This window comes from Chanos chanos, chromosome 12 (genome assembly GCF_902362185.1).
Source record: "Chanos chanos chromosome 12, fChaCha1.1, whole genome shotgun sequence".
NCBI lineage: Eukaryota > Metazoa > Chordata > Actinopteri > Gonorynchiformes > Chanidae > Chanos > Chanos chanos.
The window spans coordinates 7234451-7245579 of NC_044506.1; positions in this window are offsets into that span (position 1 = coordinate 7234451).

Here is an 11129-nt window from a genome sequence, read left to right on the forward strand (position 1 = left end):
CTTGGCCCTTTACTGAGGGGAAGGCTGCCTTAAGGTCAGGCTAACTTTAGCCCCGGGGCATAGTCCAGCACACAGCCTCTGATGGCTGGAGGCAGATGGGTGGCCTGAGTTATTCAGACACGCAGAGAGAGAGAGAGAGAGAGAGAGAGTGACAGACAGAGAGAGAGAGGAAGAGAGAGAGAGAGAGAGGAAGAGATTCTCCTCTGCTCTGCATGGAGCTGTAGCCCAGCCTCCACTGACCCTGCTGAGGGACTGACAGTCATCAGTCAGCACAGGGCCTGTGTCTGTTTGAATGGTCACAGACTTGACTGGCTGACTTTCACTTTCTCAATTTTTTGGAGTTTTAACTAACGGTACAGAACAATTTAATAAAAGGTAAAGGACAGGACTGACATGGGTTGGGGGTGGGCTGGGGGGGGGGTGGTTGGGGCAAACAGAAAAAAAGAGATAAACTCCTCTTATATCATTTTAGTAAATGTGATGTTTATATGGAAATGATATGACTATCTATGACTATCTACCTATGATTATCATTTCATTTAAAATCTTTTGAAACAGTCTAGTGTATATGCCCCCCAAAGAACAGTGTTTTTTTCCAGTATGTTCTTCTCAGGGGTATCAGATTATCTTTTGTCTTTCATAAGAACAGATTTCATAGATGGTTATAAAAGTGGTTTTCCAAAAAAAAAAAAAAACTTTTGCAGAGAAACAGAGCTTTACCAGGCGAGATAACTATACCCAAACCTGGATACCTTTTTTAAAGCAGTTTTTTTTTGTTCTTTTTTTTTTTTGTTTGTTTGTTTGTTTGTTTGTTTTTTTAGGTCAGAGGGAGACATAGATGTGTAGTATTCATCTGCTCTGTTCTGCTGGCAGAGTCGAAGCCTCTCCTGTGATTAACTTTCTTCCACGAACACAGGAAGTCTGGAGATGCAATCGAAACCATGGAAGACACCTGCAAAGCCATGCCAAGAATATAAAACATTCATTTAAGTTCTGGTCTACTGCAAAGTTCAAGGAAAACAGACCAAATGAGGTTTTTTTTGTTTTTGGTCTCCTTTTCTTGAGTTGTGGTTTTGTTTCTTCCTTCTTTAAAACTTTGAAAAGTTTCATGTTTTGTTTCGTTTCATATTATCATATAAATTCACATCACTCCAATCATGAACAGTCAACAGAGCAAAGCAAAGGTTTAATCCAATCACTTTTATTTTGTGTGGCTTGAATCCTGAATCATTCAATTATCACTGAGACCTTTAAAATACAAAAAGTTGGATATAAGTTGGTACGTAGGTTGGATATAGGTATTTTGCTTAATAGTTTAATTTTAACAACTATGTAGAATGTAAACACTATTTGGTATTGAGCCATGACATACCATGTTATGATCATTATAAAAATATTCTCAACTTCCCGAGTCCACCTTTGGCAAATATTATATATTTCATACATTATCATCCTCAGGTTGTTTTTGAATTCCATTCCAAGAATCCAAGCAAATGAATCGTTGGATATTTTAGCTCTCCTTCTTTTTTTAAAAGCATGGATCTATTTTTTAATCTCTTTTTAAACAGCATGACTATGCTTTATCACAAGTAATCACTTGGACAGTGAAATATTTGGTGTCTATAAGCCCTATGCTGTATAATGGTTATGTGATTTTAAGCTTGAAGTCCAGAGCTGGAACGTTACCCCCTAATGTCTCTCTCTCTCTCTCTCTCTCTCTCTCTCTCTCTCTCTCTCTCTCTCTCTCTCTCTCTCTCTCTCCCTCTCTCTCTCTCCCTCTGTCTCTCTCTCTCTCTCTCTCTCTCTCTCTCTCTCTCTGTGAGAATAATCTCTCTTTGGGGTCAAAGTGCCACATCCTGGATGTTGTTAAATGCCATTCGTCTACCGTTTCTCCCCTGCACCTCTGTATTCCCAGGCCACGGCAGTGGTTCCGGAACCTTCCGGGCTGATGCCTTTTCCAGCACGCGACTGGCCTCCTGCAGGGCATTCTCCGTGCGCTGGCCTCTCCCACAGCCAGCTTGCAGAGGCTTGCGTTCATCTGCGGATAATCTCCCTGTTGACACGGTCGATTTGCCCTGATCCTCGTCAAGCCCGTGAGCTCTCCTCAGGAGGGGGCGTCTTCTGCCTGTCACACCCTTGGCCTGGCCCATGGTCTGGTCTGGACGGACCACCTGCGCCCGGTCCGCTTCGGCCAGACAGGGAGATGAGGGGGGAGGGGCGGGTTTAACGTCACTCAGGTGAATTAACTTCCCTCGTGCCGAGTCCTTCACCATCACCGGCTTACCGCAGCTCTGCTGGACTTGCACTTGATTGACAGGCAGTAGGTGTGGCCTATCCGCTGTCGGTTCCTGAGACTTATGGGGTTCTGGGAGGGCGCTGAGAGGGGCACGTGAGGGAGATTTGGAGCACCCGCCCCTCTTGTGGGCTTTCGTTTTCCTGGGCCGCGGTTCGGCCCCCAGAGCCTCCAGTTTCCGGGCTGCGGATTTGGCCTCTTGCTGAATGCTCTCCATCTTCCTGCACTGCGCCTCCTTGACCTCTAAGGGGAGCTCTAGCGGGGCTAGTTTGAGAGGGCGTCTGGGGGGCAGGTTTTCTCCGTTGCCCTCGGACACCTCAGGCCGGGGGGTCCTGATCTGCGGAGTCAGAGGGGGTGTCTCCTGTGAGGGTGTGACCGGAGCAGGCTGACCGAGCTCTGCGGCACCATGTGCGGCTGACAGATGGAAACCAGGTGGTTTTGAATCAGGACCATTTATAGACGTCACCAGACGGACTCTGTGGCAGGTCATCAGCTCCTCAGGCCGAACTGTTCTCTGGACAGCAGGCATATTGAGACATCACTCATACAGTCTAACGCTTTTGATACTTACTTTAAGGAAAGTCTGTGGTTTCCCTGTAGTTTCTATATAGCCAAAACACACACATTTGTATTAAAAAATATAAAAAACATCAAATATTACACCGCTACCAGCCACTAGATCAAGTGTGTTGATCTGTTAGAGACTGTGATGGTATCACCCTGTTTTTTAGTTAAAATTAATTGAAAGAACAAAATATCTTCACTGAAAATCATATGTTTCAATAATGCAATGGAAAGCTGTAAATAAATAACCAGCATTTGAAATAAATAAAGAAAATAAATAATTAGATGAATGATTTTACACCATTTAGATTAAAAACTAACATAGCAGAGGAAACTCATCGGTTATTTTTTAATATTTTGTAAAAATGATATTGAATCACCAAAGAATTTTCACTTGTAGAAAGCTGAGCAAACAGATTGCATTTGCAGTTATGTTGGCATAACATTAAATTAATATCAAATCCTAAAGGTTTCCTTATCTTACATTTGTCAAGGTATTTTGTAGAGTATCAAATACTAGATAAATGCAAACGTATGAAAAACATAGTGATGCCACATTTTGCCAGACTGTATCAGTGAAATCCATTTTAGAAAGTTATCCCCAGCTGTCACCTCTTTACGTAAACAAACAAAGGAAAACTTTATGTTTACATTCTACACGGTTTAGAAATTCTAACATTCTAGACATTTATCAGCTTAATTACCGTATTCCTCTCTCTTGCATACTCGGAAACGATAACACACAATCAAATAATCATTAATCTATTCCATCGCCTCAGGATGGGAGGAAGTTTATTTTGAAGTTTAATTTTGAAGATACTCACAGCTGTGCTGAAGGCCTCTTGTCTGTGCTTCTGCCTCTTCATGACTCTGGGCTAAAACGGGCACGGTGAGGGTTAGCTGGGTTTGTGTATGTTGCTGTTGTTTGATGATGGCTGGAGAAAGGAGAGTGACACTGCAGAGAGAGAGAGAGAGAGAGAGAGAGAGAGAGAGAATTGAGAGCAGGCTAACAGGCTAACTCAGTGACTCAGTGACTCAGAGCAAGGACGGACAGAAGGATTGGGGTCAGGATGCACCTGCCTGATCTCCAGAGATCTCGAATCTAATCAGCCTGCTGCTGCTACTCTCTCTCTCTCTCTTTCACATACACACACACACACACCCTCTAATTCACAGCTGTCAGCTTTCCCCTGCAAATCTCTCACAAAGTAACCCTGTATTATGTCCATCCAAAGCCATGTCAGGGGACAGAGTGAGAGGTTGTCGGTGAGTCTGCAATCACTAGATGGCGCCAGAGGCCTTAGTTCCATATCAGCTCGGTGCTGAATCAGACTCTACATAATTATGTATACTGAAGCTTTAATTACCGTCAGCAAACGTCTAGAGCTTAATTACACACACTAGCTTTCGGCTAAACATTTCATGAATGCACAGTGCATACGCTAATCTGACAGTCAAACTCTTCTATACTGCGTACTATATAAATCTTGATTATGTTTGTGTTCAGCAGATCAGCTCAGAAGCTTGGAAGTGATTCTGATCTGGTTTCTGATCACCTGACAGTGGGCACTTTGTCAAACTGAACTGAGGGGATTTGTTTTACTCATACTGAATTTCAATTCTTCTGCTCACATTCACATTCAAATTCAATTTCTACAACCTATGCTTTGCAACCACTTCAAATTCAAAGTCAATTGCACATGAATTGATGCGAGTTCGAATCGAATATAAAATTCTGACCCGAACAAAGCACTGATGTAGAAACATGGACGCAGATGTAGAAACATGCTGTATTTTCACTCGAAGTAGATCCTGTTTTTTTTCTTGGTCTGTCTATTTCTCCCCGCTTTTCTTAAGATGTTTTTACACTGAGAATCAGAGCTGTTCCACTTAGGGACTGATTGGATTATCAGAAACCAAAGAGTCCAGAAGAGTTCTGACCCCTGGTGTCAGGGTCCGGCGACACTGGTAGTTTTATCTAATCAGCCGCCAGCCCATTATCCACTTGAATTCAGCAAGAGGCCAGGAAATGGACTCAGCCAAACTGGTCAAACTGGTTTCAAAAGTCCAAAGGACTTAACCGCTGTCGGACTCTTTCAGCATCTCCAATCTGACACCACCATTACAACGGTCTATCTCAGGACGCCAAAAGCAAAGCAAGCGCGAGCCACCTGACCGTGACCACGTCGGTTAGTGCACGATCGGAAACGGCTCTTCTGCGACGCACCATATGGCAGCTAGGGCTCTGTAAAGTACGGTGAAATATCCGGAGAAATCTGTGATTTTGCTCTTAAAGTGGTTCTGTGGAACGTGACACTGTAGGTTAAGGCTAATGATGAATTGCTTACGGCCGCGGTTGCTACGGCAACAAATTGAACGCGCGCTGGTTGAATATGAGTGGAATCTGGATCTTTCTTTTTTGGGGGGGGGGGGGGGGGGGGGGGGGGTTTGGTGTTTGTGTAACACACAGATAAGGGCATATTATACCTGTTTCAGAGTGACTAAGAGGCTAACTTTAGCTAACTGGTAAAACAGAACATAACAATCATACTTTTTCTTAAATTATAACAATGCTCACCACATACGGAACATAGCAACTGCAGATTTTTTTTTCCAAAGAATTCTATAAAACAAACTACAGCTCTTTTCAAATTATTAACATTTGAAGCTACTGTACAGGTTTCCTGTGGAGTTGATTCAGAAGTATTTCTGATCTTTAAGTTATAAATTTTCCATTTATACCCATTGGCTGACTGGCCTGGGACTATATCTCCAGAAACATCACACCTGCTCACGCAGAAATAAAGGAGAAAATGTGGAAAGAGAAAGAGGAAACATATAGCTAAATCATTTGGCTGGATGGTGCCAAAAGAAAGAAAGAAAGAAAGAAAGAAAGAAATGAAAAATATGATACTACGAGACTGCTGTTGTCCTCTTCTCCATTCCAATACTTTTCATTTTCATCAACCTTCCCCCTCTATCTTATTTTATTTTTTCTTTTCTTCTGCCGCTGTCACTCGACGCACTTCCTCCGTGTGTAATCACTTTTCAGTGAAACACATTAAATGTTGGGATTTTCACAGATCTGACAAATTCTCACCTTGAGGAAGGAACTTAGCGGTAAACTGTGTTCGCGTAATTAGCATAATGAGTTTGTTTGCCGCTCATTTTCTCTGATTGTTTTTCTTCTGTGAGGTCGGCAGGTCTCTGAAGGAAGGGTCTGAATAAAAACCCGGAGAATATTACATCGCCGGCCTTCATAATGACACTCAGCATCACCTTCTCAGGAGAGACACACATGCCCAGAATATCCTTTTACATCTTATTAATGAGCACTGTGAGAAATTATAGCTCATTCAGAACTTGTACATCTTTCTTTCTCTATGTCTGAAAGCAAATATTGAACACAGGGTAGAACTAACTAATGGTGAATTTGTATTCATTGTGGTTTCTCCATGTTTAGATCTCCTTGTTGCTGTGAGAGCTGAATGTATCTACTCGTCAAGGGTACTTTTTTGGGAACGTATGTATATTTTTTTATCAGATACAGTCAAATAAATCACAACATTCAAATAGTCCTCTCTCTGAGCCCAATTATCCCTGAAATATGCTTTTACACCAAACCCCTGAACCTTCGATTGAGCCTCTCCAAAGAGTGTTTAAACTGAACTTTGGAAAAGTTTGAATCGTGACTTTTTAAATCTCTCCCACATCCACAGCGAACACTCTTCTCTTTGTTGAGGTGTGTTTTTTTTTTTTTTTTCTTGTCTCTCCTGATGTTTAGCGCTTTAGGAGAGAAGCTCGATCCTTTGCACCTGTTTATTAAACAGCTAGTTCATATCCCTGAATTTAAAAGCGGGAAAAAAAAAGAAAAAGAAAAAGAAAAAAAAAAAATCGGAGACACTCCTCCTGGCTCCATGGCTCAGAGCACACGTTCATTTGAGCAGGGGCTGAAATTACAGGCTTGGCAGTGAAGCCGCGGCCTAGTCTCATCCCCACCACTGCTCTTATTGTGTCGCGTTAGCGCCAGCCTCAGCCTCACACATGACAGCCTAATTAGCAGGGAGAGAAGAACGATGAATAGGGACTGGATGCTCCTGTCTCCACCTACTCCACCAGGACGAACTCCAGCTGCATGCAGCATGCACGACCCAACGGAACGGAACGCCGGAGAGGACGCCTGGTGATGTCATAAAGGAACCCACGGAACCTTCTGAAGAGCTCCGGAACGTCCGCAGAGACGTCGGAATGGACTTTCAGGACCGGTTCCCCTTATGACGCTTACCTGCTTGATTCCCTAATATTCTACCTGTGTTTTTTTTTTTTTGGGGGGGGGGGGGGGGGGGGGGGTTCTGTTGTTGTAATGCTAAACAGCAAAGATAAGATCGTTCACAAAGCAGCTTTCATTCTGACATATCCATCCCATAGCAGTAGGTCTTATGGAGCTGTAGTGAACAGAACTGGCATAAACAGAACAGAAAGACAACACTGTATCACTCTCATGAGGCTCTTGGCTTTTGACTGGAAGAATATTAACTCATGGTACGCATTTAAAATCACTGACTGTCATAACAGGTCTATAATATACTTATACAGTGTGACAACATAATTATTATGAAACTTTCTTTTTTTTTCTTTTTTTCTTTTTTTTTTTTTTTTGCAGTAACACACAAATGAAAAACAAGCCTCCAGAGATACCAGTGTGCACCCCAGTCAGAGATAGTAGGGGTTGTCATAGCGACGGGTTGGAGGTGTCAGGGATAATACTGAGTGAATGTGATTAGCTTGCTGGGGTCAGTGCCGGGGATATTGTTATTTTGGCAAAGTTTAGGACGTAGCTTTAGTTATAGGTTCTTCTTCTTCTTCTCCTTACTGCAGTAACTTTTCCAACCTGTGTTTCTATTCATTACACACACACACAAATCATCAATTCATGCACATTCCCGTGGGCTATGAGTGTTGTTTCCACAAATAGCCCCGCTGTGCAATTTACAGCTGACGTTCCTGTGTCACTGTCTTTTCTCTGCACAGCACACCCAGTCCCTGTCTGCCTGTCACCTGGGTTCATTTGTATTTCACACCAAACCAGGACCACCGCTGTTCATCTCCCCTCTCTCTCTCTCTCTCTCTCTGTCTCTCTCTCTCTCTGTCTTTTGTCTCTCTGTCTCTCTGTCTCTCTCTCTGTCTTTCTCTCTCTCTCTCTCTCTCTTTCTCTGTCTCTCTTTCTCACTTATTTCCTCTGTGTACTCCCCAGAATTCCACCTAATAACTCTCTCCCTGCCCCTCCCCCCCAACACACACACACACACACACACACAAACGCACGCGCACTCACACACACATTATGTGTTATTCTCTAGGCGCTGTGAATATGATGCTCATCTCTGTGTACTGCATTATAATGTATTGATGCAGTAAGTCATTTTCCATTACAGTCAAAGACATACAGTCACCACGGCGACAGTGACACGTAGGGACAACTGCTTCACATTAATAAACCGCTTGTCTCTCCGCTGTTTTCATATTGAAAGATAAGGAGGAATAATCACTGCTTCAATATTTAGCACTCTTGAGCAGAGAAAACTTGACATTTTTTTTGTCTCATGGCTTTTGATATTCATCATCGTGAGCAAGCCTTCAGCTCTTTTAAAATCACAGGAACAAACTCATTTTCAAATGGTAATATCACCGCTATTTCCAACAGCCTCACTTCAGCTACAGGCAGGTTCCCAGTGTTCTCCTTTCTCTGAGTCTTTCATAAAAATGTCTCCCTCCCTAATCATTGCAGGCTTTTTCCATAAAACTTTGAAAAGAAAGAATTTTTAATGCTTTCATTGACCAGATGTAATGGCAGGTTTAATTTTTAATATGGGCTCGGGTTTGCCTTTGTGCTGAACTCAATAATTCATGGTTTCGCCGTGTTACTAAAACATCACATCAAAGGATATTTATTTTCTTTTAATACAGGGTAATATCCTAAATTTAGAAAACCATTTTTCTTCACAAGGTATAACCCTACACCCACCTGCTTTTTTTCCTGGCTGCTCTTTTCTGTTCTTTTTCTCACTGCCATTAAAATAACATTTTTCCCTTTTTCTATCCCATTTTTGTGTGTGTGTGTGTGCGTGTGAGAATCGGTGGATTCTACATCACTTTAATACTCTGTCAGCTCTCATAGTGAAGGAGTCAGGGTCTATTTGGAGTCAGTCTGAGTTTAGAGTCAGAACCTGTTTGGCGTCAGAGGCAGTTTGGAGTCAGAGAGAGAGAGAGTTTAGGGTCAGAGTCTGAGTTTGGAGTCAGAGACTAAGTTTGAAGAGAGTAGACTGTAGGTAGGATCTGATATTCAAATAGTCGTATTAAGATTAATGTAATCTGGCCCCTTCCTCTTGAATTGTGCTGCAATATCAGTTACCCTAATGAGTGCACTTTACGAATATAAAGGCTGCATAATGAAGGAGGAATCATCTTTTTCTGTAATCTCCTAATGATTCAGTTTTATTACACTAAGAAAATTAGCAGCACACGTTTTTCTGACTCAGCATGCATGGCCTGTGCTATTAGTGAGCTCAGGTTTTGGTTGTGGTAAACGACGAGGTACTTCCCTTTTCTTAATGAATACCTCCACCTGAAACACGTCGGTGCTTTAGGAAGAGCCTTGAGAAATATCTATCTACCTATCTATCTATCTATCTATCTATCTATCTATCTATCTATCTATCTATCTATCTATCTATCTGTCTGTCTATCTATCTATCTGTCTATCTATATGTGTATGTGTGTGTGTGTGTGTATGCATATGTGCATGTGTGTGTGCGTGTGTGTGTGTGCTCAGAGAAAACAGTCAGACACTGTAAAGGTTGTGAGAGGGAGATCTGTGTGTGTGTGTGTGTGTGTGTGTGTGTGTGCTCAGAGAAAACAGTCAGACACTGTAAGGGTTGTGAGAGGGAGATCTGTGTGTGTGTGTGTGTGTGTGCTCAGAGAAAACAGTCAGACACTGTAAAGATTGTGAGAGGGAGATCTGTGTGTGTGTGTGTGTGTGTGTGTGTGTGTGTGTGTGCTCAGAGAAAACAGTCAGACACTGTAAAGGTTGTGAGAGGGAGATCTGTGTGTGTGTGTGTGTGTGTGTGTGTGTGTGCTCAGAGAAAACAGTCAGACACTGTAAAGGTTGTGAGAGGGAGATCTGTGTGTGTGTGTGTGTGTGTGTGTGTGTGCTCAGAGAAAACAGTCAGACACTGTAAAGGTTGTGAGAGGGAGATCTGTAGTTTTAATTCAAGCGTGCGACAGCTCCGCCCTGATCATGTGACGTGGTCAGCCGTCCACACCAAATCATGCACAAACAAGAAATAAAACAAACAAACGAACAAGCAAACAAACAAATAAAAGTCATTTTCTCTTCTCCAAATTTCCTTTTCTTTCCAAGGTATTACAGACAGAAACAAGTGCCACTGGCATGTTGTTCATGATATTAATAATCATACATAATTTGAATAAATTTTTGACATCCTCTTATAAATTATGGCAGGATGAAATAACTTATTACCAAAAAAAGAAAGAACATTCTATTGCAAAGTAGAAAAACTGAGATGGAAACTGTTAGACAGGGACATGGTAAAATATTGATGATCAGAGTTGATTATTGAAAGGAAAAACACATGTACATTGCTCTGTTGTTTTCACTGTACTCTGTAGTAGTGCAATTTTCATCCTTTTCTCTACAGTTTCTCTGACTGGACATTTAAGATTTGACAGACTGAACTGTGGACCAATCACATGTCAGTACGATGATTTATTCCAAATGCAGCCCAAAGAACATGGGCGGAAAAAAAACAAAAAACAAAACAAAATTTATGAACTTTAGGAGAATCTGAGTGCTGTGTCATAAACGGAAAGAAAAATAAAAACAAAAACAAAGCCTAAATAAAACCCCACAAAGAACAGTTAAATCATAGGAACAAATGTTGTCATTTAACGAAAACATATAAGTTTGTATGTCTTACGCAGCCCAGACCAGCTACAGGTTTAGGAGACATAGACATGGGTTCCACACGGCAGAGTCAAGCAGCTCTCTCAGTTACAGACAGTTTACTGGTAAGATTCTGAACAATGAATCTGGTTTGAAATGACTAAGAGAGACAGGTGGGAAGAATGATTGAAGGGCTAAGTGTGTTTCCCTGTGAGATTTAATTGAAATCTCTCGATCATAGAACAGATATGATTACTTTAAAAATAGTCGTGGAACAAAGAAAAAAATAAGGAAACATCTAGAGATCGC